The 26,005-nt window shown below is 39.0% G+C and overlaps 1 protein-coding gene across 2 annotated transcripts in view; it reads right to left on the bottom strand.

Moving 5' to 3' along the window:
* Positions 1–26,005, bottom strand: part of RSPO2 (R-spondin 2) — a 172,393-nt gene that overhangs the window by 29,161 nt on the left and 117,227 nt on the right. The gene's annotated exons all lie outside the window — the stretch shown is intronic.

Raw genomic sequence — 26,005 nt, 5'->3', positions numbered from 1 at the left:
GATTTGAAAGAATAACAAAGATAAAAGAAGAGGGTTTCAACTTCCCAGGCTCTGCTAGCCCAATCTCTGTCACTCTAATTGCTGTACTGTCCCACTGTCTCCAGTTCTGAAGGACCATGAGTCTTTCAACTGCTCAGCTGATGAACATGGTGAGTCCCTCAGACATCTGACCTAATAAATGTCCTTCATGACACCGTGTTGCCACCAGGATTTCTTGTGAATGACAGAAGCAGTCTGAACCACGATGAAGAAAAACACCAAAAATTATGTAGTCTTGGTTTTGTAATGATTTTGAAGAATGTTGCTTCATCTCTAAATAAGTCATCTAACTCATGGCAGGCACTCAACAAAGCCTTATTGAAAACACACAACTCTGATCTTGCACTTGGAGAAACTGCTTCCTGTCAGGGGCCCAAACACCATCCCCTACGTCAATAGCGGAGCCATGCGCTGAGGTTGAGCTGTTACCAGACTGGTCCTGACCACCGTGTGACTACAATATGGTTCAAATCCTAACTTAACTAACTGACATGCTAAACCACCAAGTAGGATTTTATAATCCAATTTGCTGCTCATCATTCAGGCAGCTGTTTTAACCAAACTGTGCTAACTTGTTTCAGGACATACATAAAATCTAGCATTCCTCTACCCAGGCTAGAAACATGATAGCACTTTGCCAGGGGATAAAAAAGCTGAGACGGCTCCCATTAAAACCTGTGACACAAAATTAAGCTAATTACGAGATGCAAACTTAAGGTTTAAACTACTTAATAATTCTTATTAATCTTACACTGAAAATTGAAGCTAACAATAGACAAGAGTTACTTTATGTAAACTAACTCTCTTTAAATTAATGCTACTTCCTTTATAGTAAAAAGAAATGTTAATATAAAGTAGGTCTTTATTCTTCACATACCCTCCAAATCATAGCTTTGCAACACTTATAGCTCCAAGATAGCCAAAGTCCTGTAATGCCCTTGGTAATTTGAGATCTGCAGTACACTTTTGACACAGCCTCCTTTATTTTCCCTTTAAATGCTGTCAAAACACATGAATGTTATCACTCCATATTACTTATGTTTGGATGCCTGGTGCTCCCAAAACGAATTGAATCATTTTTGGTGTCAAGTTACAGAAACAAATATTATACCAAAAATAGAAAAGCAACATAAACCTTACAAAAGTCCAGTTACATAAAACTAGGAACTAACAATGAATATGAAACAAGATGTTGGCTAAAATTTAAAGTGAGGTGATACTAATAAAATAAATGCAACATGTATTTTTTAAAAAAGACTATCACTAAATAATAGTTAATCTAAAAATGTCAGCAACATTTTTTAAATCTGTATATTTGTTTCAAGGTAATACCTGGATGAAATTAGATTCTAATTTCACATACTAAATAGGTACTCTTCTAAAGTTAGAGGGGGGAAAGACCAGTCAAGAAACTACTAAAGTAGTCAAGGTAGGAAAGACGAAGGAAGAGTGGGACTGAGCAAAGACAAGGAGTGCTCAATAAGTTGTTGAGGTGGTAGAATCAAGTAGAAAGTGAAAATCACTCAGTCGTGTCCAACTCTTTGTGACCCCGTGGACTACCGTCCATGATATTCTCCAGGCCAGAATACTGGAGTGGGTACCCAGCCGTTCCCTTCTCCAGGGGATCTTCCCAACCCAGGAATTGAACTCAGGTCCCCTGCATTGCAGGCAGATTCTTTACCAACTGAGCCACAAAGGAAGCTCAAATCAAGTAGAATCAGTGACCAAATGAATATGGAAAATAAGGATAACAGAGGAGTCAGATGATTTCCGGGCCAAAATGAGTCAGGAGGTGATTCCAGTCTCTAAAATAGGACATAGTAGGTGGCAGAGCTTATTGAAAGAAGAATTAGAAGTCATTTTAAATGTTTTAAAATTTGAAGTATATCAATACATGTAGAAATGTTGGGTCAGGGGTTAGGGTAATGAAGTCACTGAGAGGGAAGATATAATAAAGAAAAGGTCATAACAGACAAATAACACCTTGAGGAGAAGGGCCAAGACTCAGGAATACTGGGGTAGCCTGGAAAGAAAAAGGTTTGTCTTTTTCATGAGAAAATGCAAGTTGAGTAGGTACAGTATTTGAAAATATACACATGGAAAGAAAGGTAAGGAAGTTTAATTGTCTGTCCTAAAGGGAAGATATTGTCATCTGAAGAGTCAAGATTAGGAATAACTTCTGTAAAAAATGAGAAAGAGCTTAGAGACTAAGAGGTAATAGAGTCTTCCAGCTGGGCTGAGGAATTCACTAGGATTGTGAGGTCTTCTGTCCACATGGCTTGTGATTTCCTCAACCTTAGACTGAATCAGGTTTGGAGGATTCTGAAGCATTAGACGTGAAATGAAGTGAAGTCGCTCAGTTGTGTCCGACTCTTTGCAACCCCATGGACTGTAGCCCACCAGGCTCCTCCATCCATGAGGTTCTCCAGGCAAGAATACTGAAGTGGGTTGCCATTTCCTTCTCCAGGGGATCTTCCCTACCCAGGGATCGAACCCAGGTCTCCTGCATTGTAGGCAGACGCTTTACCATCTGAGCTACCAGGGAAGCATTAGATGAGGCTAAGTTCCAGCTATCCTACTGAGCCTGTCGTTCAGTCACAGAAAGACTAACAGCCGTTATGCAACCTCCTCAGAACACTGCCTCATGGAGTTTCCACTTATATATACATACGCCTCTCTGATCTGATGCTGAGTTTAAGTGAACATTGTTACTATCAACATGAAAAAGATGGCATAATTTTTCCAGTATTACAACCAAAACCACATACACGTTAAGTCTGCTGTAAAAGTAAACTTAAGCTCACATAAAACAGTCAACTTTTGAAAAGAAACTGGCCAAAGAAACTGCATATTTGTTCATATGAAATATTGTTGTTGTTCAGTCTCTAAGTCATGTCTGACTCTTTGCAACCCCATGGACTGCAGCTCTCCAGGCTTCCCTATCCTCCACTATCTCCCGGAGTTTGCTCAAAATCATGTCCATTGAATTGATGCTATCTAACCATCTCATCCTCTGCCATGTATATTTCAAATACATATGAAATATACATTTATTGAAATGATCCAATCTCTTTCCTTTACATCAGTGCTCCTAAAAGAAATGCTGATCTCCAATTTATCACCCATATAAATAATACAAATTGGTGTTTAAAAAAAATTGTAAGTATCATCACATGAACAATTCTAAAAAATGTTGAAACCTGTGAACAGATTTCTGGGGGAGCACATATGCCAAATTTTACCTCAAAGGAATATTTTAAAATTCATTTTCTTAGAACAATTTTTCAAAAGAAAAGCTTAATTCTTTTTGTTTTAGCCGCTTAATTTAGCCCCTTAATTCTGTTTGTTTTAATCGGCACTACTCAAGGCTTAGAAAGCTTAGAAGACAAGAGCAGAAGCTAAAACTATCATTGTACAACACAAAAGATTAGAAATTCAACATTTTTATGCAACTTTGTACTCATTTCAATCCATCTAAAAGTTAAAAACTTTATACTTAGACTGAACAATCTAGTCATAAATAACCAGCTGTGATCATTTCAAAACTCTTTTCCATTGTGAAGGTTTTAGACCTTCATCTTAAAAAATAAAATGACCACATAATTCTTTATATCTCTTTTTTCCTAAGCTTCTTAATAAATACACATGCTCGTTGCCTACCATGGGCAAAGGTTCCAAAGACAATTCACAAAAGACAAAGCGCAGCTGGTAAACAAAGGAGTAGAAGAGGGAGCCCCCTCGTTAATAAATGAATATAACTGAAAACAGATGAAATATTTTTCAAAACATAATTGTTTTAAAATAGAACACGTAGTTCTGGCAAGTTGTAGCACAAGGCTAATACTATTTTGCCAGTAGCACAATAATACACATAAGTCCTTTGGAAAGACATTTGGCAATATGAATTTTGGCTAAAAAAACATTCTTTGATATAGTAATTCTACTACTCGAACTAAGAAAATAGTTCAAAATATTAGTACATTTATAATAATAATCACAAAAATATTTTCTTGTAAAATAACTTTAGGGTATTTTTTCCTGATTATAATACTAAGATAATGTTATACAAAATTTAAAAACTTCAAAAAAGTACAAAGGAGGAACATTTTACATAGTTACATTCATTCAGATATTTACTGACTCCTACTTATACAGGGCTTTCCTGATAGCTCAGTTGATAAAGAATCTGCCTGCAATGCAGGAGACCCTGGGTTGATTCCTGGGTCAGGAAGATCCACTGGAGAAGGGATACGCTATGCACCCCAGTATTCTTGGGCTTCCCTGGTGGCTCAGCTGGTAAAAAAAAAATCCATCTGCAATGTGAGAGACCTGGATTTGACCCCTGGGTTGGGAAGATCCCCTGGAGAAGGGAAAGGCTACCCACTCCAGTATTCTGACCTGGAGAATTCCATGGACTGTATGGTCCATGGGGTCGCAAAGAGTTGGATGCGACTGAGTGACTTTCACTTTAACTAAACACTGAGGACTGAGAAGCGGGTGTGACAATCCTTTCCATCGGAAGCATAAACCATGTTGGCTTATGGTTGATTGACTAATACTTGTAACTAGGGATGCTATTGATTTTTTTCATGACAACTCTTTTTTTGTTTAGGAGCCTTGTTGACCAAAAAAAAAGAACTCTCGCCCAAAGCAGGAAAATCTTAAGTGCTCAAATTTATATTTAGATATAGTAAAAAAAAAAAAAATAGGATTTTACCTGCAAGGTGTCTTCTTATTATGATTATATCATATCTTCCTATGACACTTATATGTAATATGTGTAAAGTAATTATATATATAATTTAATATATATTTTACACAAGTCAGACTTTAATATGGATAAAAATGTCCAGATACACATAAATTATGTACTACTGCAAATCTATAAGCTAGTAATTTTAAAACTTGTTTCAGAAAACATAGTAGTAGTACAAAAGATACCTATCATGAGATAAGGCTCAAAGTGGATATAATCTAATATTCATCTTTGAATTTTGCCATCTCATGGCTTCCTGCTGAGTCCTGGATTTGTGGGAAGTCCTTACACCTGTGGGAAGATAGTCAAGATTGGAGGAAACCGTGACCAGGTCTGAATTAAAGACAATTGCCCGACTAAGTGGGCAGAATCGGAAGACATAAAGGCGCAGGAGTGCTGCATCAGGGCCACAAAATAGTACTGAATACTTAGTGGCAGAAGGTGCCCTGAGCCTCATGAATAAATGACCTAGGTTTATGTGTCTGAGAGAAGGAGCTAGGAATCTGGAATAGTATGACTGCTTTCTAGAAGCTGAAGCTCTCTAGCATCCTAGCAAGTCATGCAGGGTCAGCTGGAGGAGTTGACAGACCCACACTAAGAAACAGTAAGCATCGGGAAACACGAGCTATACACAGACGCTATGTGCTCTCTCCCCCTAAAGCCTGAAAGGTCCCACTTCATGGGAAAGAACAAGAGTTTCAGACATGGGTCCCAGGGAAAGTAGTTAATGAGTGGTAGCCCTGGTGAGACAGTCTCCGGATGTGCAACTGCAAAGCCTTTGCTCTCTTTACTCCTTTGCTCTTTCTGCCTCTCATCATTTGAGGGCTGCAAAACATAGAAACAGAAATAGCAGGTGGCCCCACAGTGGAAGCCCAGGCGGTGGTGGCATCAAGGCTGAAAGAGGTTGACACCAACTGGAGATGCCAGGACATCGAGAAGCAAGACGGTTCAGAGGTGGAATATTTACCACTGGATATGTAACCTGCAATTCTACATTATGACTTTTCTGGATAGTTTTATCACCAAGCCTTTGAGTAACTGACTATTTCACCAAATGGATTTGTTCCATATTACAGGGAGAGTTCCCCCTCCATGTTTTCAGCAGACCACTTAAGAAAATATACATCTTGGTCACATATATACATACAGAGGGAATATGAATGAATGAGGTATATAAATACTGATATTTCTTGTATGTTTGCTTAAAATCCTGAACCTGTCCACAATAGGATTCTTGAAATTGCAACCTAATAGGGCTTTTTCAGGCAACATTCTCGTAACATAAAAATTTAGTGTCCTTTAGAGTTTAAATGTCAAGTTAGAAGAGATTAAGACATTTAATAGACTCAGCAGTTTTATTGTTACAAATAAAAATGTTAGCTTTGCTGCATTTCTTGGCATGTTTATTGAATCAAATATTTGACTTCTGTTGTCAAGTGTATATGAATTCAGAGCTTGAATATATTAAGAAATTAAGATTAACCCAGAAAGGTCCAAGTAATTTCATTCTTGTGACAGTTCACAACTACCCACCATTTTCCGAGGCAATGCTCTTGGAGCCCTCTTTAAAATACATTATCTTAAACCTTCCAGTTATGAATTCCTGCAGAATTACTTAATGTATTTAAGTTAAAGGTTTTCTTTTCAAAATATACAGTCTCTTTGCCCACAACACTATCAGCACAAAAGGTCATTTATTAAAGCTGTAATATCCCACCCACTTAGTGAGAATAAATAAATACAATAAAACAGACCATAACACCCCAGCCTATCAACCAAATGGATTAAAAATTGGGGAACTCACCTGATTGTGGCTCTAGAAATGTTAAATGTATTTGGAAGCTAAACACAAAGCATGGGTTCAGGAAAAAGGAGCCCCTCCCAAGAGGCATATAGTCTCTGAGGAGACCCGTGACAGATGTGCCTATGCACCAAAATAAAATAAAGATCTGGCTGACCAAGCTGAGAAGGAATTTAAACACAACAAAAACTCACGTTAGCACATGTTGGTGCCAAATGTATTCTGAAATCTTTGTGAGTAAAGCATTTTGATGAACTGAGGCTGTAAGTCATGGACTTGAAATGAAAACCTTCTAAGCACCTACCCCTGCCTGCCGGCCACAAATGCTCCCCGCATTTTGCCATAACACAGGCTAACATTGTACTGTGGCAAGAGATTTGAGGTTCTGCTGTTATTATGTTTTTAATGAATGGTGGGAATCAAAACAAAGCTTTGAATCAGCACAGAATACATGCTGAACACATCTCTCAAAGAGGGAAGCCAGGTCTCAGCAAAGACCGATGTGTCTACAGAAGATGGGGAAAGGTGTTGTGGAGAAAGGAAACATGTTTGTGAGCAAAAATAAGATTACAACTCTTGTCATTAACTCTGGCCAAGCCTAAACAAACATTTTTTTTTCTTCCAGTTATTATTGAGTCATATGGCCACCGGCAGGAACTGTTATCACTTCATTTTCTGCAGAATGTTTCAGAAACTTGAAACCTCCCACACTTTCCCCCATGTGAATACTTTGGATTTTTAAACAACCATGAAGTGTTTGCTTCCAAAATTGAATACATTTGATGGCCTGGTAGTACAGCTGATCCCTCACAAAATGTTTAGTAGGGAGAATGAGGCGGCAGAGAAGGTACCTAGAAAGTTACTAGACCAAAGGGCACAATGATTTAAAAGTTATTCTGGGACAGCTACATGGAACAGCAGTTTAATTATGAGCATTAAAACTGTCTCTGTTGTGCTTTAGCCTCTGTTTTGCTGTTCAGTCACACAAAACAGAGAACATTTGCAAGAGCACAGCCTGGAACACTGAACATAAAGAAGTAAAATAAATTTGTTGTAATCTTCCTCACGTTACTGACCTCCATGAAGCACCTGCTCATCTGTACAGAAACATGAAGTAAAAGATGCCAAGTAAGTTAAATGCCAAGTATTATGTCCTATGAACATAATAAGAAAAAGCAAACTATCTAGAATCTCAAAGGCCAGTGTGGAAAGGTGATGAGGAGATGAGCAGCATCTGCTGCTGCTGCTGCTAAGTTGCTTCAGTGTGGGCTACAACCTTGGTAATAAAAAAAAAAAAAAAATCCTTGATTTTTCTGCAGCTGTTTTAAAAATAAAGTGCCTATTTGGGGTGTTTTTCTCTAAACATCATCTCTCCCCAAAACAAAACAAAACAAACTACAACGCTTAATATCATCTTTGAACTAGAGATAACTTTAAGGAAATCTCTGATACCAACAGATCCAAACTGACCTCTCAGAAGTCAACACAGCAGAACACAGCTTCCTCAACCTCATAGCTTGTAACCCCCAAACCCTTTTCATTTTGCTATCATAACATCATATTCGATTTCAACCAGTTTGAAAGGCATCCTGCCTTTTGCCACTGACCTGGCTAAAGAAACCACTTTGTCCCAGGGGGGTTTCCCCTCACTTTGGTCTACCCTTTCCTGAGCTCAGGGCTAGTTCTTAAATCTTCACAGAGGTGGTCGTTTCTGCTTAGAAGGTCAAGTGTTGAATTTTGCCTAAAAGGAACCTGAAATGTGAAACACCAGGTTTCACAGCTCCAGCCAAGTTAAGTATGTGTGCTTTATAACAGATGCTAGCCAGAAATGCAAAGGATTTCTGTAAAGTTTTAATCCTGTTATCAATCCCTTGAGACACACCCCCTTACCCCTGATCTCTCCCCTGGCTATGGTTCTACATTTTTATGGCATGTTTTATAAAAGAAAAACACTAGTAAAGATACCCTAGTTTCTGGTTTAGAAGTCCCAAGAGATGACACCGAGGTGTAGACTTAGATGGTTTTCTAATTAAAAAGTCAGATGGTCTGTTTCTCTGAGAAAAGCTTCAGTTCCCAGTATGTGCCTGTGGGTGTTTTGCTCATGGCCTCTTGGCCCAAAGCCATTTATGATCTGCCTCAACAAGCCCCTTCCTGAAGTTGGGTCTCTCAAATGGAGAGTCAGGATATCAACGAAGATTTGTATACCTGAAATATGTACTGTTTTATCATAATTTAAAAAATATATTTTAAAAGAACTTGGAGATCTGAAGAACATAAGCACAGTTTTGAAAGGAAAGTCATTATATAGAAAAAGCAACTTGAAAAATTTTAACAGGTGAAAAAGAATCAAATACACTGAACTGTTTTAGCTATTGATAAAAACACCAATTATATGTCCCTTATGATAATTTTTTTTTTTTTTTAGGGTTAGAGGGAGTGAATTGAAAGAGCACCATTGTTGGGGGGGGGAGGCTTAAAAGGGAGGGGATATATGTTTACTTACAGCTGATTCATGTTGCTGTACAGCAGAAACTAACACAACACTGGAAAGCAATTATCCTCCAATTAAAAAAAAAAAGGTATAATATACCTCCTTTATGAACCTCAAGCAAATTGCCATCAACATTTTTCTACGGTGCCTGTTCCCTTCTTTCAGCATTTGGTTCTTGCTTTATAATTTCAGCTGTAGCAGCTTTCAAACTTTTCAAATCTTGAATCACATTGTTAACATGGCTCATGGTTTGTAGAATATCTATTATAATGAGAAACCATGCATCTTACAAAAAAATGCATATTTTGTTAATTTCTTTCAAGCCTGTTGATCAACAAACCCTTACACTGAGAAGACAGCAATTGTATTCAGACTCCAGAGTAACTATTTTCAACTCATCTGGAGCTGTGGCGTAGACCACAGTCAGAAAACCCATTAAAGAGCCTGAGAACAGAGCTGCTACAATTCACTCTCTTATATTCTTCATCTAGAAATTATCTTCTGTGGTGGCTTTCTCTAAATCAAACTGCATGGAAGTCTAGGACTTGGGTATACAGAAGCTTCACCAGATCTTTGGTCTAGATTATGGTGATAATAGTAACATCTGCAACAACTAAATGTGTTAGTTACTCGGTCATGTCCGACTCTTTGCAATCCCATGGACTGTAGCCTGCCAGGCTCCTCTATCCATGGAATTCTCCAGGCAAGAATACTGGAGTGGGTAGCGATTCCCTTCTCCAGGGGATCTTCCTGACCCAGGGATCAAACTCCGATCTCTTGTACTGCAGGAGGATTCTTTACCATCTGAGCCACCAGGAAAGCCTACAACAGCTAAATAAGTGAGTACAAAAAAAAAAAAAATCAGTATAATAAAGAGTACATTGAAATCATTTATACAGAGGTAATTTCTGTACGTGGTACATAAATAAATATGGAACATTTTTATTTCGTGTTTTGGGGCTACATCTGTAGAATCCACTAAGATAATCCTTGCCAGATAATTCATAAATTACTTAAAATATTAAATGCAATGAAATTTACTCCACCATAAGATACCACTCTGATAAAGGCTTATTTCCATCAGAATGGAAATCAGTCAGACCAAGAGTGAACTTAACAAGTGAGGAGTTGACATTTAGGTGATTCTATCCTGTTTTTAGTGGCTAGGAAATGGCAACCCACCCCAGTATTCTTGCCTGGAGAATCCCAGGGACAGAGGAGCCTGGTGAGCTGCCGTCTATGGGGTACCACAGAGTCAGACACGACTGAAGCGACTTAGCAGTAGTAGCTCAAATGGTCAAGCATCCACCTGCAATGCAGGAGACCTGGGTTTGATCCCTGGGTTGGGAAGATCCCCTGGAGAAGGAAATGGCAACCCACTCCAGTATTCTTGCCTGGAGAATTCCATGGACAGAGGAGTCTGGTGGGCTACAGTCCATGGGGTCTCAAAGAGTCAGACGTGACTGAGCAACTAACACACACATTCTGTTTTTAAATAGAAAAGCAGCCTGGTTTCACAGTTGGCAGAACCCAGTAATTCTGTAACTCTGAAGTAGTCCTTGATTGAACACTCTATATACAATGTAGTAAAACTAAGAAGTGAACTCTTTATAGTTAGTGTTCAATAGATCAGGTAGGTTATACCCACTGAAAACTGACCCAGAGAAAAAACATGAAAAAGGAAATAATTTGAATTAGGTTATGCGAAGGTACAGAAACAGATGATTTTGAAGAAATGTAACATACGTAACTTTCTTTCAGGGCTATAGAACTGCCTTGAATTATCTACCACCAATTATCTGTCTTCCATTAAACTGCCACGATCTATAAGCATTTTTGAGTGGGCATGTTCTGTGCCAGATTTTGCAAGTCGAAATTCTAAAATCACTTTAGGGAATCGACTCAAATCAGAAAACTGAGATAAGTATCTCCAAGTGTCCAAAGAGCAGCCCCAGTCTTTTTAAGAATTGATGAGGGTAGCTGCATTGTCCATGGTTACGGAATAAAAGTAGGCTATCTCTTCCAATTCTACAACCAATACACATTAGATTTAGAAGCCTTGGGGATACCAGAAGCTGCTGGCATCCTATGTAAAAGGGGAAGATATATTAGCTGAAGAGCTAAATGTCCTATTTCAGACTCTGTGAACATTCTGAAGATCCTATTGTACAATCGTGGCCTAAACCTCTTGAAATTCTGGCATTATAATGATCTCCAGAGATACACTGGTCTCCCATTCAAGTACTAACCAGGCCCAACCCTGCTTAGCTTCTGAGATCAGATGAGGTTGGGCACCATTCAGAGTGGTATGGCCGTAGACTCCAAAGAGAGACATTGGTAACAATGGTATCACCTAATTTAATCACACAAAAGTTCAGCAAGTTTAATTTCCTCTATGTGATAAGACAGAAATTAAGATTTAAATTTAGGAGTCTTTTGACTCCAAAATTCTTTAATTCCTTTATAGTACTGGCTTTGTAGCCTAAAATATCACTAGGAGGTACAATTTAAAAGCTCCATTGTTTCCTTGGTTGACAAAAGGGAATATCATCTTGTATTTAATATACAAAATATTTTTGTCCCCCTTGGGAAAATCCAGATAATGGGACACGAAAGCTTTTTTCTTGGTCAACAGGAAAACTATTTCTCTAAGTTCACGGGTGAGGGTAGTTTTGGCTAAGAGCTAATTCTGATTTTATCACTATTAAAAGGAATGGATGCTAACACTTCTTTTAAAAGAAGTCTGAATGTGTGGACAGTAGTTCTGGAGCAAAAGTATAAAATGAACTTCTCCTGTCGTTCCTTTTTGTGTTTGAGCTATCTTTGTTTCCTACAGGGCTTCTATCTCCAGTAGCAGACAAAAGCTCTAATCTTCTCAATATGGAAAATACCAGCATTAAAGCCAAATAAAGTCGAGTTTAAGATAAGCACACTAGATTTCATCAAAGCAACTTGGCACTCATCAAAATTCAATCCCAGTTAGCTGATGCGATTTCATCAGGCTGCTTAAGAAGCAGGGAAATAAACAAAATGGAGAGACAATGAAAACAACGTGACAACTGTCAAACAAAATGCCGAGTGCAACATTGAACATTTCCCTGAATGCAGCACAGAAAGCACTAGCTCTCATCCCCGCCACACGCACACACACACGCACACACACACACGTAAGTGTGTGTACAAGAATAAATGACCAAAAGTTTTGAATTTTCAATCTATCTTTCATTGGGCATTCATTGCATAACACTGATTGTGGAATCATTGGTTACCAAATACTAAAAGTTGCATAAGAGATGAACAACTTAAGGACTGTCCGATTTAAAAAAAAGGGTTTTAAAATATGGGTGTCCAAGAGGTCACCACCCTTGTTTGAACTCCTTTAAGCAAGTTCTTAATAAATGTAAGCTATTATAAAAGGCATGGTTCGAATTAGGCTACTACCGATATTATAGTTTTGCAACCAGATATGCTCACATGTCATCCACCTGGTGGAAAATTTCACATAGTGGTTCTTGGGATATACAGGTCTTATGTTTCTGATAAAGCAGAAGCAAACTGGTAACGGCAACACACTGCACAGCTTCAAACAGGGCTACAGAAGTTAGCCAAATAACTCTTAATTCAAAGCATATCTGATGACTGTATTAGGTCAGTCTGTGAGCTTAGAGCTGACAATTACACCAAATAGAGGAAGATCTGAAATGCTACTGACACTTGACATTTGAAGCAGAAATTACTTTAAATTACTAAGGTCATCAATACCACTCTCAACATGAAAATACAAGAATACTACAAGAAATCTTTGCACACATGTTAAACATGCGTGTGGTTTCCTCCTATGGTTTTGATGTAAAATGAAAAGAGACAAAAGGAACAGGAGTCTACACGGTATACATCTTACAGGAATTAGCATTAGTTACTTTTTACCATTTCATTTTCATCAGAGGTTTATTTCCTTTAGAGTTTTCAAGAAAGGGATAGTTTGGAAAGTAGATTTTTTTAATATATGTAGATATTTTTAAAAATAGGCTCTTTGTATCAGCCAAAGTCTGTTGTACATTTTCTCCAAGATAATAATCAAAGGCTTATTATGAATTCAAGTTTCTAGTTTTTGGTTATTATCTAATAATTAAATCAAGGCTATATCAATGACAAAATGATCATAGGAGTTTTTCACCAAAAAGTGAGCAGAAAAGATGTAAGACCTACCAGGATTTTCCCCTAGGAACAAGGGAAGATAATACCTACTGAGTAAAAATGTTAGAGAGGCAGCTGAAGATGAAATAAAGTTGTGTTTGGAGCCTATCATGTGCTTGTCCATCTAATACCATATTTAACTCTATGTAATTTGCATACCCAATTGAAAAACTGTAAACTAGCTAAAGGCAGGATTGGGACTGTCTTATTGGTCCATCACAGAATCTTGCACAGTCCACCTTAATGAAAAGCACATATTTTATTGAATCAGCCCGAGCTGAGTTTTATACCACTATTTGGAGAGAAAACACTGCAAAAATAAAGTGCCAATCAATACAGGAGATGTATGTATGCAAGAACATGAAAACCCTAGTCACAGCACCTCTGAGGAATTCCCAGAGATAATTATATGCTGAACAGAAAAGAGGCTGTGTGGGGGTCTGTGATGACCTAGAGGGGTGGGATGGGAGGGAGGTTCAAGCGGGAGGGGATATATATGTACTTACAGCTGATTCACTCTGTTGTACTGCAGAAACTTAACATTGTAAAGAAACTCGACTCTACTTTTTAAAAAAAAAGGAGGCTGTATGGAAGCAAGAGCTCTAGGTTTGGTGTCTAAGCCAGAACCAAGCTTTGCCCTTATCCTCTATTACCCTGGGGAGTTCACTCATCCTCTCTGCACCTTAGCTTCTGCCATGTAAAGGAAGGGATGTGAATGAATGCAACTTAAACTTGTTTTAGAGAGACAAGTTCCCACCTGCTACCCCACCGCCAAAGGAAAGCTCATTAAAAAAAAAAAAAAAAAACCCAAAACATAAAAAGGGAAAAAGTAAAGCTATTCTCTCTTAGCCAGGGTGAGAGACCAGATACTTCCTTGCCGGGCCTCCTCCTCACAAGCCATGAAGCAACCCACGTCCTGTGAAATCCTGCAGAGAATCTAGTTTGGCTACTCCTGGATCTATGTCTAGAGACTTCTTCCCTTCTATGGATCCCATCCTCCCCTCAACCTATGGATCTTACTCTCTCAAGATTAAATGACGGATACATAATGGGTTGAAGAAATTGAATTCCCATAGCAAAATGTCTTTAGGTCAGTGAAGCGACACACATTACCGTGTCTGTTATATATCCGCATCCTGTACCCATCCTTCTTTCTGAGGATGAGCTTTGAGGTTTCCAAATGAATTATCATAAATCAGCAGAAACTCTCTTCCTTGTGTTAATTCTTCAGTTAGTCTCAATTTTTTTCTGGCACCAGTCAATCCATGAGGCTTAATTTGGTAACATTAATTTTGAAGAATTTACTGAGTTCACTTTCTATTCATTTTGCCCCAATTTTTCCTTTTTTGCTTCCTGACACATACTTTATATCAAGTAGATGCCCCATGTCTACTTATATGGTAGCTATACACATCCATTTTTTATGTTTTTTGCTCATTTGATCTTCTCCCTGTACTCAATTTTACTTACTCAAATCCCCCCATGACTCCAGATCTATATTCTGAATGTATCACCCTTTCAGCCACTGTTAACCTTTCCTAGTTATACTCCAACCTTAATCCTTTTCAACATTTGAGGCTTGCTCTGTCCTAGGCCTGTGCTAATCAGGACTCTCAGTGGCTGTCCCAGCCACTTCTGGAACTGTTTCAGTTTCACCACCTAGATTACACTGTGTGTGCTCGGATGCTCAGTTGCTCAGTCATGTCCGACTCTTTGTGACGCCATGGACTGTAGCCCACCAGGCTCCTCTGTCCATGGGATTATCCTGGAAAGAATACTGGAGTGGGTTGCCAAAATGAGGTTAAGAGAGTTTAATGTTGAATATGCTGAAACCACTGTTAACTGAAATGCAAATTAACCTACATTCTCTCCGACTACCAAAGGATATTACAATCTTCTAGGTAAAGAGAATAAAAAGGCTTTAAGTTGAGTACAGATGACAGAAATAAAAAGGAACAGTGGAGAAACAGAACTGGATAAGCAGTTATTTTAAAAAGATGAAATAATAACAACCCATATTTTCTGATCCTTGATCCCATGCAAAGCAGGTACAAATGATGTTTAATCCTCTTAGAAATCCTATGCAGCAGGCATCTATTATTATGTTCCAAATATAATACATGCTGAAGCGTAGAAAGATTAAACTTTTCAAGTTTTCAAACTTTTTAGGTGGCTGAGCAAAGATCTGAGCTTTATTTGTGTGAATATGAGGAAGAGATTTAAAGGCAGGGCTGAGGTCCTAGGTAAGTGGGAAGCTAGTGATGCCTTTAGAAATGTTAGCCATTCCCAGAAAAACAAGGTTTTGCAAGGATAGTAGGGTAGGTTTCGGCTGCACTTAGTCTGACATGCTGGCGGGACATCTAAGGAAGCATCAGTGGCCAGATCTGGGGGTTTGGGGCTCAAACAGGAGATGGATGATTCATGTTGAATGAGAGCATGACTAGGTAAGAGTAAACCCTGGGAAGAATGGAAAATACAGCAGAATTAACAAGGAAGTTACAACAAAATGTAGAGAATAATAAGAATTCATCAACTTGCATATATGCTCATTTACTCCTACAACAATCCCTTGACATAATATCCCCAGTTTATAAATGACTAAGTTTTAGGAAATTAAGTAATTTGACTAATGCCATTCAACCACTATGGGACCAAGACCAGCATAAACCAAATTTACAACTCTTTCCACTAGTTTTTCATACTGCTTTTTTCCAATATACACTCATTCACTACCATTAAAGGTATAAGATAGAAGGTTGATGACTATTTATCAAAGATAGCCAAGTTTGTGTTGGGGACTTGGAGGGTTAGAGAATTAGTGGGAACAAATACAACATTATTTTCCATCCCACACCACAAACAGTGCAAATTGATAACTATACACTTTTCTCCTAAACAGCATTTAACTCAGATTCCTTCTCAACCCAGCATTCCAGGCAGCTGCTAGTAAACATGCTGGATAAAACCATCTTAGATTATACAATTGAAATAGGATCCGGCAGAATAATTTCATCCTTGCCCTGAGTAATATTTGATTTGCATACTTTAAACTCTCAGAATACTCCAAGATGGCTGGTAAGGGACATCCATTCAAAGACTAACATCATAAATTAGAAAATAGGGAAAAATACATCCAAGGGTCTTGGTAAGTGGCAAATGGAAGTGGCAGTTAGGAAGCAAATCTAGTTCAGTTAAAGTTGCGTTCCCATGGACTATAGCCTGCCAGGTTCCTCTGTCCATGGAATTCTCCAGGCAAGACTATTGGAGTGGGTAACCATTCCTTTCTCCAGGGGATTTTCCCAACTAAGGGATCAAACTGCGGTCTCCTTGCTTTGCAGGTGGAATCTTTACCATCTGAGCCACCAGGGAAGCCCATAGTTCAGTTAAGGCGAATGCAAAATGTGTCTAGATCTTAAAAAAATAAACCGCACTAATACAAACTGGGGAATGGCTTGGCTTAGAAAGTTGGCAGAAAAAGATTTAAGGGTCACAGTGGACGGCGAGTCAAGGCAAAATCCCGTGCTCTTTAGAGAAGCAAGCATTACAGAAACATGCATAAACATCAGAACCCAGAAGTATTCTCTGGGAATTCTCCCAAACTCAGACTCTGCATGATGCCCCGCCCCAAGTCTAGACATGTGGTTTACCTTCTTCTGTGTGTATGTGCTCCGTGTGTCTGACTCTTTGTACCCCATGGACTGTAGCCCACCAGGCTTCTCTGTCCATGGGATTTTCCAGGCAAGAATACTGGATTGGGTTGCCGTGCCCTCCTCCAGGGGATCTTCCCCGCCCAGGAATGAAACCCTCATCTCTTGGGTCTCCTGCGTTGGCAGGCAGATTCTTTACCACTAGCACCACCTGGAAGCCCACCGCACTGTACCAACACACCCTCAGCCACCCCCACGTTCAATCAGCATTCGTGCCAAACACTCCCACACTCAGAAGTCCCCTAGGACTCCCCTTTGTTCAAGATAAAATTAAAAATCCTGTTCTTTCCAAAGAGGTGCCTCACAGACTCAGTTTACAACTTGTATTTTTGCTGTGAGCTGCCTACGACTGCCATCCTCAATATCTGAACTCCAGCCAGGCTCTTCTGCTCAGCCTCCCTTGGACACAAGAGGTACTTGTTGGCATCTGTATCTTTTTCCTACAATATTCTGTCTCAAACGATCTCCCTATTCAAACATGATTCCCCCCCCCCCCCTCCTATATGTTTTGCTCCTCAGGAAGCATTCCCTTGCACAACAGCTAAAACAGGACATGTTTCCTATTATTTCAGGGCCTATAATAATACTTATATTTACAAATTCCATTTTATTTCTTTGGTTACTTTACATGTTTCTTTATATTACTTTGTAATGTGCATTTTCTTCATCTGCAACTAGACTATAAGCGTTTGTTTCTATCACCTCCCACTCCCATTTGCCCATTTCTTTAAAACATAAGATTTAAATAATTGATTTGATGAACCTATAGACATAGCTAGGGGAAAATCACAGCATTCGAAACTCAGCTCCACCACTTAATACCTGAATTATATAAGGGAAGTAAACCTGAAAGAAGCATTAGAAGGTAGCTTGTAACATATTTTAATAAAGTCAATTCAGAATTTCCCTAGTGGTCTAGTGGTTAAGAATCTGCCTTGCAATGCAGGAGACATGGGTTCAATCGCTGGTTGGGAACTCAGATCCCACATGCCATGGGACAGCTAAATCTTGATTGATTGTATAGTTCCATAGAGAGATAAACAGCAAGCAAACTAGAGTCCATGCATCGCATGATGCAAGGAAGAAGATCCCGCACGCCACAATTAGGGCCCAACACAGTCAAATAAATATATTTTAAAAAATCTTTAAAAATAAAGTCAACTCAGTAAGAATTTACTCAAAATCCACGTGGTTCTCTCATGTCAAACCACGTTTAAAGGTCAAAATAATTGAAGGCCAGGCTTAGAGAACAAATATCACAAAAAAGGTATTTAAAATGTTAGTGTGGGGCCTGAGGTAATCACCAGAAGTAACTCAGCATCTAAATACACGACTTCTGAACTTAGTTAAGAACATCTTACCAGGCAGAAAATACACTTGGCTCATTGAACAAGCTCAAAGCAGAGTTGGCCCTCAGTAGAAATGCACACTTTCTAGATTCTCTGGATACCATGAAGTTCTCAGTGGATTCAATATTCACTAAAAGATCCTACTGGGTGACTGTATTCAAATGTAACTGCTAAGTCAGAAAGTCCTGATTCCATGATGCCTGTTCCTCTGTAGACTCATATTTCACCATTAAACCTTCTCCCTTCACTGAGGGATAAACACGTCCAAGCTGCCCTCCACCTCCAGAAACATACATATGTTTGACATGTGTGTTGTTGAAGACACTGTCTGCCTTACTACTCCTTGCTCTCGGGATGATTTCCCACTTGACAAATCTGTTTAGTGTTTACCTTCTCATGGAACTAGAATATTCCCCTTACTGTGAGAATTATTCATTTCCTTAATTCTACAATGTAAGTCTCACCCCCTGTGCACACCTTAATGTGTCTGAAGGTGAAGTATACATACATGTGTGTGTGTCATGCATAAATGTGTGAATATGCATATACATTCATATATACATGAACGGAGAAGGCAATGGCAACCCCACTCCAGTACTCTTGCCTGGAAAATCCCATGGACGGAGGAGCCTGGTGGGCTGCAGTCCATGGGGTCGCTAAGAGTCAGACATGACTGAGCAACTTCACTTTCACTTTTCACTTTCATGCATTGGAGAAGGAAATGGCAACCCACTCCAGTGTTCTTGCCTGGAGAATCCCAGGGACGGGGGAGCCTGATGGGCTGCCGTCTCTGGGGTCGCACAGAGTCGGACAGGACTGAGGTGACTTAGGAGCAGCAGTATGTGGGCATGTGTATATATTCATGTGTTTGTGTATATGTATAGGTATACATGTGCTGTATGTATATACATATGTGTACGTGTGGTGATTTTCTCTCCAAAAGCTGTTATTAAATTGATATAAGTAACCATTTATTTTTAATTAAGATAGAATCATAGCCACATTTTCCCACTACCTGGTAGGAAACCCAAGGTCAAATTTAATTATTTCACCCAACACATTCATATGGTCCATTCTCCTTGCCAGTCCTGAGCTCTTATTCTAAGTTTTTCCTAGTTCTGATCTTTAAAAATTTGTCTTGTTTTAGGATGTTATCAATACTTTTTACATTAAGTTATCATTAAATCCTTTGCGTAATGAGCAGGCTGTAGGGTATGACACCAGTTATTAACGTCTCTGCACGACACCAGTTCAAACAATTTTACTCATTTCCAAAGTCCTTAAAAACAAGAAAATAAGGCTGCTACACAGGATATTAGGTCCAAATATTACACAAACAAGTCAACTGTAAAGCAGAATCTATTGCCCTTAACATTTTGAGTTTAAACTGCAATCAAGTTTTCCACCTGAACTTTGCCCCTCTCTGCTGCACAAAGTAATTTTGTCGTCTTAACCACTTCTGTACGGTGACAACATGAACCACGCTGGGATTTGAGTAGAACTCTGTCATCATTTCCACGAAAATGTTTTCTTTCTGCGTCCTAATCCTGGAGGAGATCCATGAGTCCAACTGGAGGTCAATCCAGTAGCTGGAGCATTTACAGGAAATCTCACCGAGCGACCCGCCTGTGCTCTTTTTGTCAACACCATTTAAAGAGCCCAGAGAGGTGTCTGCTGAGGAAAATAAGTTGTTCCAAGAAACCATTAGAGGATTTATACTCAAGACTCCCTTATCTCATAAGGGGAAAAAAAAAAAAGTCCCCTGTAAGAAGGGGAAAAAAAGAAAATCTACCACTGACACCATGTGTGTCCTATTAAAGTTGTTTTTATTTTAGAGTGTTGTAAAAATTGTTTTATATATTTTACATTAAGATCAGAGTAGCTTACTGCTGGGTAGAATTCATAAAAGAAAGCCTCCTCCAAAACGTTCCTATCCTTGCCTTGTGACACATAGACCTTCAGTGGCATACGTAGTTGAGAAATCCTTTTTACGAGCACTCATAAAAGAGACTAGTACATGTTGCTCCAGACTCTAATTACATGGGGCTCATAGAGATTCCCGGCGGGAAGCTGCCGAGAATGGCACAGAGGTGTGGGTTCACTCACTCGCTCCCTGACCCCTCGGGCAAGCAAGCCTGGCCCCAGGGCAGGCTCAAAATGCAGCTGGGAGAAGATGCTGTCCTAAATCCCCTCATTCACTCCATGTGAGGGGCACTGGCCATGCCCCTGAATTTCTGTGTCTGAGTCCAAGGCTGCACTGCACCTCGCCCTCTCTGGACTTTGCATGAGCTCCCGTGCACAGCACACCAGGCCCCACTTTTCTGCTCCCTCATTCCTCAGACCCTTACCTTCTGAAATGTGAGAACTGAAAAATCTGAAGAAAAAAAAAAAATCATTGCCCCCCACGCCAAGAAAAAAGCCCAGACAAGGAAGAACAAAAACCACCACCACCACCTACCACCAGGTGCATTGGTTATCCCCTACCCACTTTTCCAGAAATAAGTTAAAAAATGTAAAAATAGTGTGTGGGCGTGGGGACAGCAGCAAGAGGGGATGCACCCCAAGACACAGCCTGAAGGCTTATTGTTAAGACAAATGAAGCAGGACTTACAGATACTTTACTGAGAGAAATGTTTGGGAAGCAGGTGGATCTTTGTTAAATGTCAATTTTATATGATAAGCATACATTTACATTTAAGATGTGGCTGCTTATGAGTGACCACCAACTTATAATCAAAATAAACATTACCATTTGCTGCCACATGTCCAGAGTACCCGGGAAACAGTACAATTTTCCTAAGGCAACTAACATAAATCACTGATTTTAAAAGAAACAATTTAGCATAGCAAACAAAGAGGCAGAAAGAATTCCTTTTCTAGATGCTCTCTTCTTCATATAAAAATGTCAATATCTACATTCTTGACAACTCTGAAAGTTTCAAAAGAAAAGAGGTTTTTCTCTTATCCTCTCTCCTCCAAACTACTTTTGAGGTTGGCATGTATAAAACAGACCACATAAATTGCAACTCAAATGTAAACAAAATGTACAGAAATAAAGAACATATGTCTAAAGCATATTTTCTTGACCCCATCTACTGAAAATGTGCTTATTTCCTGCTCTTGGTTTAATCCATCACAATCTACAATCATCTTTAGTTATAGTATCTAATACCTAATCCACATGTTGCTGTCAGTTTATACACAGAAAACAAAAACTAAAGAGGTCTTATTAATATTGCCTTTAAAAAGTAGATGTTTGCATGAGATTCTAGTTCTAGCTTGCTAAATAGTATTTTCTTTTAAACCCTATCAAGTTAAAAGCCAGGGCTTCCCCAGTGGCTCAGCAGTAAAGAATCTGCCTGTAATTCAGGAGATGTGGGTTTGATCCCTGACGTGGGAAGATGCCCTAGACAAGGAAATGGCAACTCACTCCAGTGTTCTTGCCTGGGAAATCCAATGGACAGAGGAGCCTGGTGGGCTACCGTCCATGGGGTTGCAAAAGAGTCAGACACCACTTAGTGACTAAAGAACAACAAAGTTAAAAGCCACTTAAAAACACAAAGTAGATGCTGGTCAAATAATGTCACATAAGAGGAGGAGTGAGTTATTTTCAAGTTGAAATCCTAAGTAGTAGCAGTTTTTATATGTAAATTTTAGCACAGTCCTGAGAAAATATGACCAAGGGCTTAAAGAATTGCTCCATATTGTTACTAACAGCTGCAGTATGGTATGCTGAGGCTGCCGTGAGCAAAAGACAGAAGGCCATCCGTGCATCTGTCCAAGCATTACCTAAATTACTTTAACCACCTGATTGCTTAGATGTGTCAGAAAGAGAGAAGCCATTCCAGGCACCGAGCTACTAAAAATGGGGTTGGGTTCAGATCCCAGGGCTCCTGGGCAGGCCAGGGAGCAAAGGGGCAGAGAAGAGTGCTCGGTGTGGTTCTGTGGGGACAGCCTCAATGGGAGGGCGACCTTGAAAGACTAAGGATGGAAAGAACAATCTTGCACTTGCACTTTTCCCCCCAACAAACTGAGGGTCAATGATACCAAAATTACGGAAGAAGATGGCCTTCTCCTGTAAGGTAGGAATGGCTGTAAGTAGGAACGGCAGAATCGAAACAAAGCCAGTGACTCGACACTTTGCATTTATAAAATGACCTTTGAGGTATGTTTCACTAGCTATCTCAAGCGGGAAGATGTTGGGAGGTGATAGTGATGGCAGAGTGTCATGTTTTTAAGAAACATTTAGTAAAACAAAAATAAAATGATGCACTGAGGTGGAGGGAGAAATAAAGTCAGCTACTTTGATGTCAGACAACTATGGGTTTATCTTTGCATTTTATGATAAGGAACAAGGGAAAGGTACAAGTAAACATGAGCTTCCCACTCTTGGCTTTACCATTAATAACTTGCTACATCTCTGTGGCCCAGGAAAAGAATCCTAGATCTCAGTTCCTTGCTCTTCTCTAATAGGTAATGGGAGAATCAATGATGTTCAAAAAACATAGCCATTGAGTCAAGAGCTAAAAAAAAAAAAAGAAGAAGAAGAAAATTTTCCTTAGGTCTTCAAAAGATCTCCTTCATTCAGATTTGTGATCAAATGTTACTCCCTCAATTTCCCTGAACACCCGACATAATACACACTCAATCCAATCTTTCACTTGCTCCTTATCCTGCTTTGCTTTTCTTCACACGGCTCCCACCTCCACATGAAATAAGGCACTCATCCACTTCTCTAATGCCATGATACCCTCTAGGAAAAACACTGTTAGGACTGTGTACTCATGATTGGTACACAGCACTGCTCAATAAACACCTGATGAATACATTAAAATTAGTTGTCATGGGACTTTACAGATAGGACAGACTATTTCAGGTTGGGGTGGCATTGGTCAATCCTGTGAAAGACTACTGTCCCCTCCAAATGACATTTCCCCCCACCATACATGAACGTCTCCCAACTTTGTAGCTGAGTAGCCATGATTTTGTTCTTCCATTTATCACTTAAATATGATAATTGCATATTTTTCTATTAATATATTGCCTAATGTACAACATAGTGCAGACTTTAAATTTATTCCATTTAAGCTGCAGGTTATATATGAATAGGATAACTTGGTCCCAACATGATTAATTCTATTAGTGAGCTCAGGGTGAGAGGGAGAGAAGTGAAGACAGTTACATCTGCTAGGGGCCAAGTCTTCATTTTTAGTAGTCTGTTCTTTTATCCCTTGCTTCCTACCCTCATTGTTCAGTTTTTTCCCTCTAACTCATTGTCACCCTTTCCCATTATCTTTCTATGATCCCCTCCTCTTTCCTTCTCCATCCTCCTGCCCTCTTTCTCCGTATCTCCCACTAACTAAACTATAAGTCATTTGAAGATTTTACAAGAATCTTGCTCAGTCTTTGAGAGTCTTAGAAAAGGAAGGAGGAAAGAGGAAGAGTGTGAACTGCCAGATGGAAAAGGCTGCGTGAATGCACAGCTGTAGCTACTGGAAAAGTGTTCAGTTCTCGGTCATAAAACAATATTCCCTTCCTCACCCTTCACATGACAACCACAAAATATATCCATGTCATTTTTGGCAATTAGTCTTAGAATCATTGGATTTTAGAACTGGACTGGATCTTCAAGATTGCCTACCCCAATACCCTCAATTTAAAATAGGAAATAGAAGCCAGGAGAGGTCAAGTGACTTGCCAAGGATCATAGAATTAATGAGCTGACAGGGTGCAGAGACCCAGATCGTCTGATCACCTGACCAGAATCCTGAAGAATGAGTGTCAGAAAAGCCCAAGGAACTCTACAGATTACATCATCAGAAATGAGAGAGAAGATAACTGATCAAGAAAAGTTTGGAAATGGATGCTTACTTCATGTCATATATCAGTCCATGACTTAAGATATTTTCAAATATCCTTTCATTGTTTTAAAGCAAATAAGCAATGATAGTTAAGAAAAAATAGGCTAAAGCATTACATTGTTGTTTTTAAATCTTACAGCCATTTATTGTTTCATTTGTAATAGTTTTTAGTGTAATATCTTATATATTTACTTAGGACTACTCCATTTTGCTGACCTCTAACTTATGCCTTCCAGTAATGAAAAGCAGCTGATTTTAATGTGCCCGTGCTCTAGTGTGAAGGAGGTTAAGGCTGCGTTTGTGTGCAATCAGGTTAAGACTGGCTCCAACAGGAGGAAAATCCATACATATGTTGAAAAGATCTGAAAAATGCCTGTATTCCCAACCTGATTACGACTTACATTTTTGCATGGTTTGTCAAAGCAGATCACTGAAATCAAGTCAAGATGTAAAACGGGATAAAGTGGTTTTCTTCTCCATTCTTCCATTAATCACCGTGACCTACAGAAGAAAGGAACCTTTTCCTCTCTCACCTGAGGCAAGGTGGGATACTCCACTGAAAGTTATGCCAATTTTTATCAATTGGTGCTCAAGTTCCAAAATTAATTTTCTAGTTTTCATTTTCTACATTTGTAAATAGAAGTTATTTTATTGCAGAGTCATTTTCCATTTCTATCAATTTTATGTTAGTTTCTTTTTTATAAAACAGAAAACAAATTCCAGTATAACTTTTAAACCTACTAACTGTAAAGATTACTTAAAAATTGAATTTATTAAGCTGGATATGTTGATACAGGGATTAGACAATAGCTTATCTCTGCAAATGTCTGTCCTAATAAATAATATTTGGCAAAATCTAAATGTAAATTAAATAAGAGTTCATGACTGGTTCACTTGTCAAAGAAAATATTAACAGATGATACATAAACTTTTGTTTTGACATGATTTTAATTGCTGACAGTGTCAGGTTATATCTCTTAAGACAGTACACTGCTTTCGGAAGCATAAAAAAAATGCAATAAGCATTATAGGTTAAAAATCTAGCTGTTATCTACAAAATTCTCAGCAAGACCAGGGCTAAGTCAAAATAGTTTCTGAGGGGAGGGGGGCATGCTGGTTCTTGTTACACATAAGCATGTTTGTTATAGGAGCATTTTCAGGTTAATTTTTGCTATTAACGTAAACCACAATTGGGGGACCATGTTGCTGGAAGAGGAGTGGGGGGTAGTTATATAAACAATATACAACAAAGAAAGCCTTTATTCCCAATACCTGAATACATCGGGTTTGTTTTTAGGCACAAGGTTGCAGGTTAAATGCTCTCAGCTATCCAAGAAGTGGCTTATTAGTTTTGTAAGAAAATATTTTCTTATATTTTGACTGAAAAATACCCAGTGTAACCGAACAAAACCATCCTTGTTAGTGCAAAGCAGACCCAAAAAAACTTTGTTTCAAAGACTCAGCAAAGAAAAGCAAAACTAATTCAAGAGGAAAAGCTGCCTTCCTAATAGTAGCTTCTGAATCTGGATCTAATAGTTCTCAAAAGGCCGACTGGAGTCTTCAAGTCTTAAAAGTTTTGTCTTCCTCCATGGATCACAGACATTCTCTAGGAGGCAGCAGAATATGGATATAAATCCATTCTAAGCAGATATATATTCTTCTCTGGGCTACAGCCACAAAGCTGAAAGCTATGCCCCAACAGCAAGAATGAAGGCAAACGAAAGTTTTGATTGTTTCATAGGGCAATTTTCTACATGCAGCTTTCTTTTTTTGCTCTTCTATTTTGTGCACTAGAAAAATCCTA

Source organism: Bos indicus x Bos taurus, chromosome 14 (genome assembly GCF_003369695.1).
Source record: "Bos indicus x Bos taurus breed Angus x Brahman F1 hybrid chromosome 14, Bos_hybrid_MaternalHap_v2.0, whole genome shotgun sequence".
NCBI lineage: Eukaryota > Metazoa > Chordata > Mammalia > Artiodactyla > Bovidae > Bos > Bos indicus x Bos taurus.
This window is presented reverse-complemented; position numbering and strand designations above follow the sequence as displayed.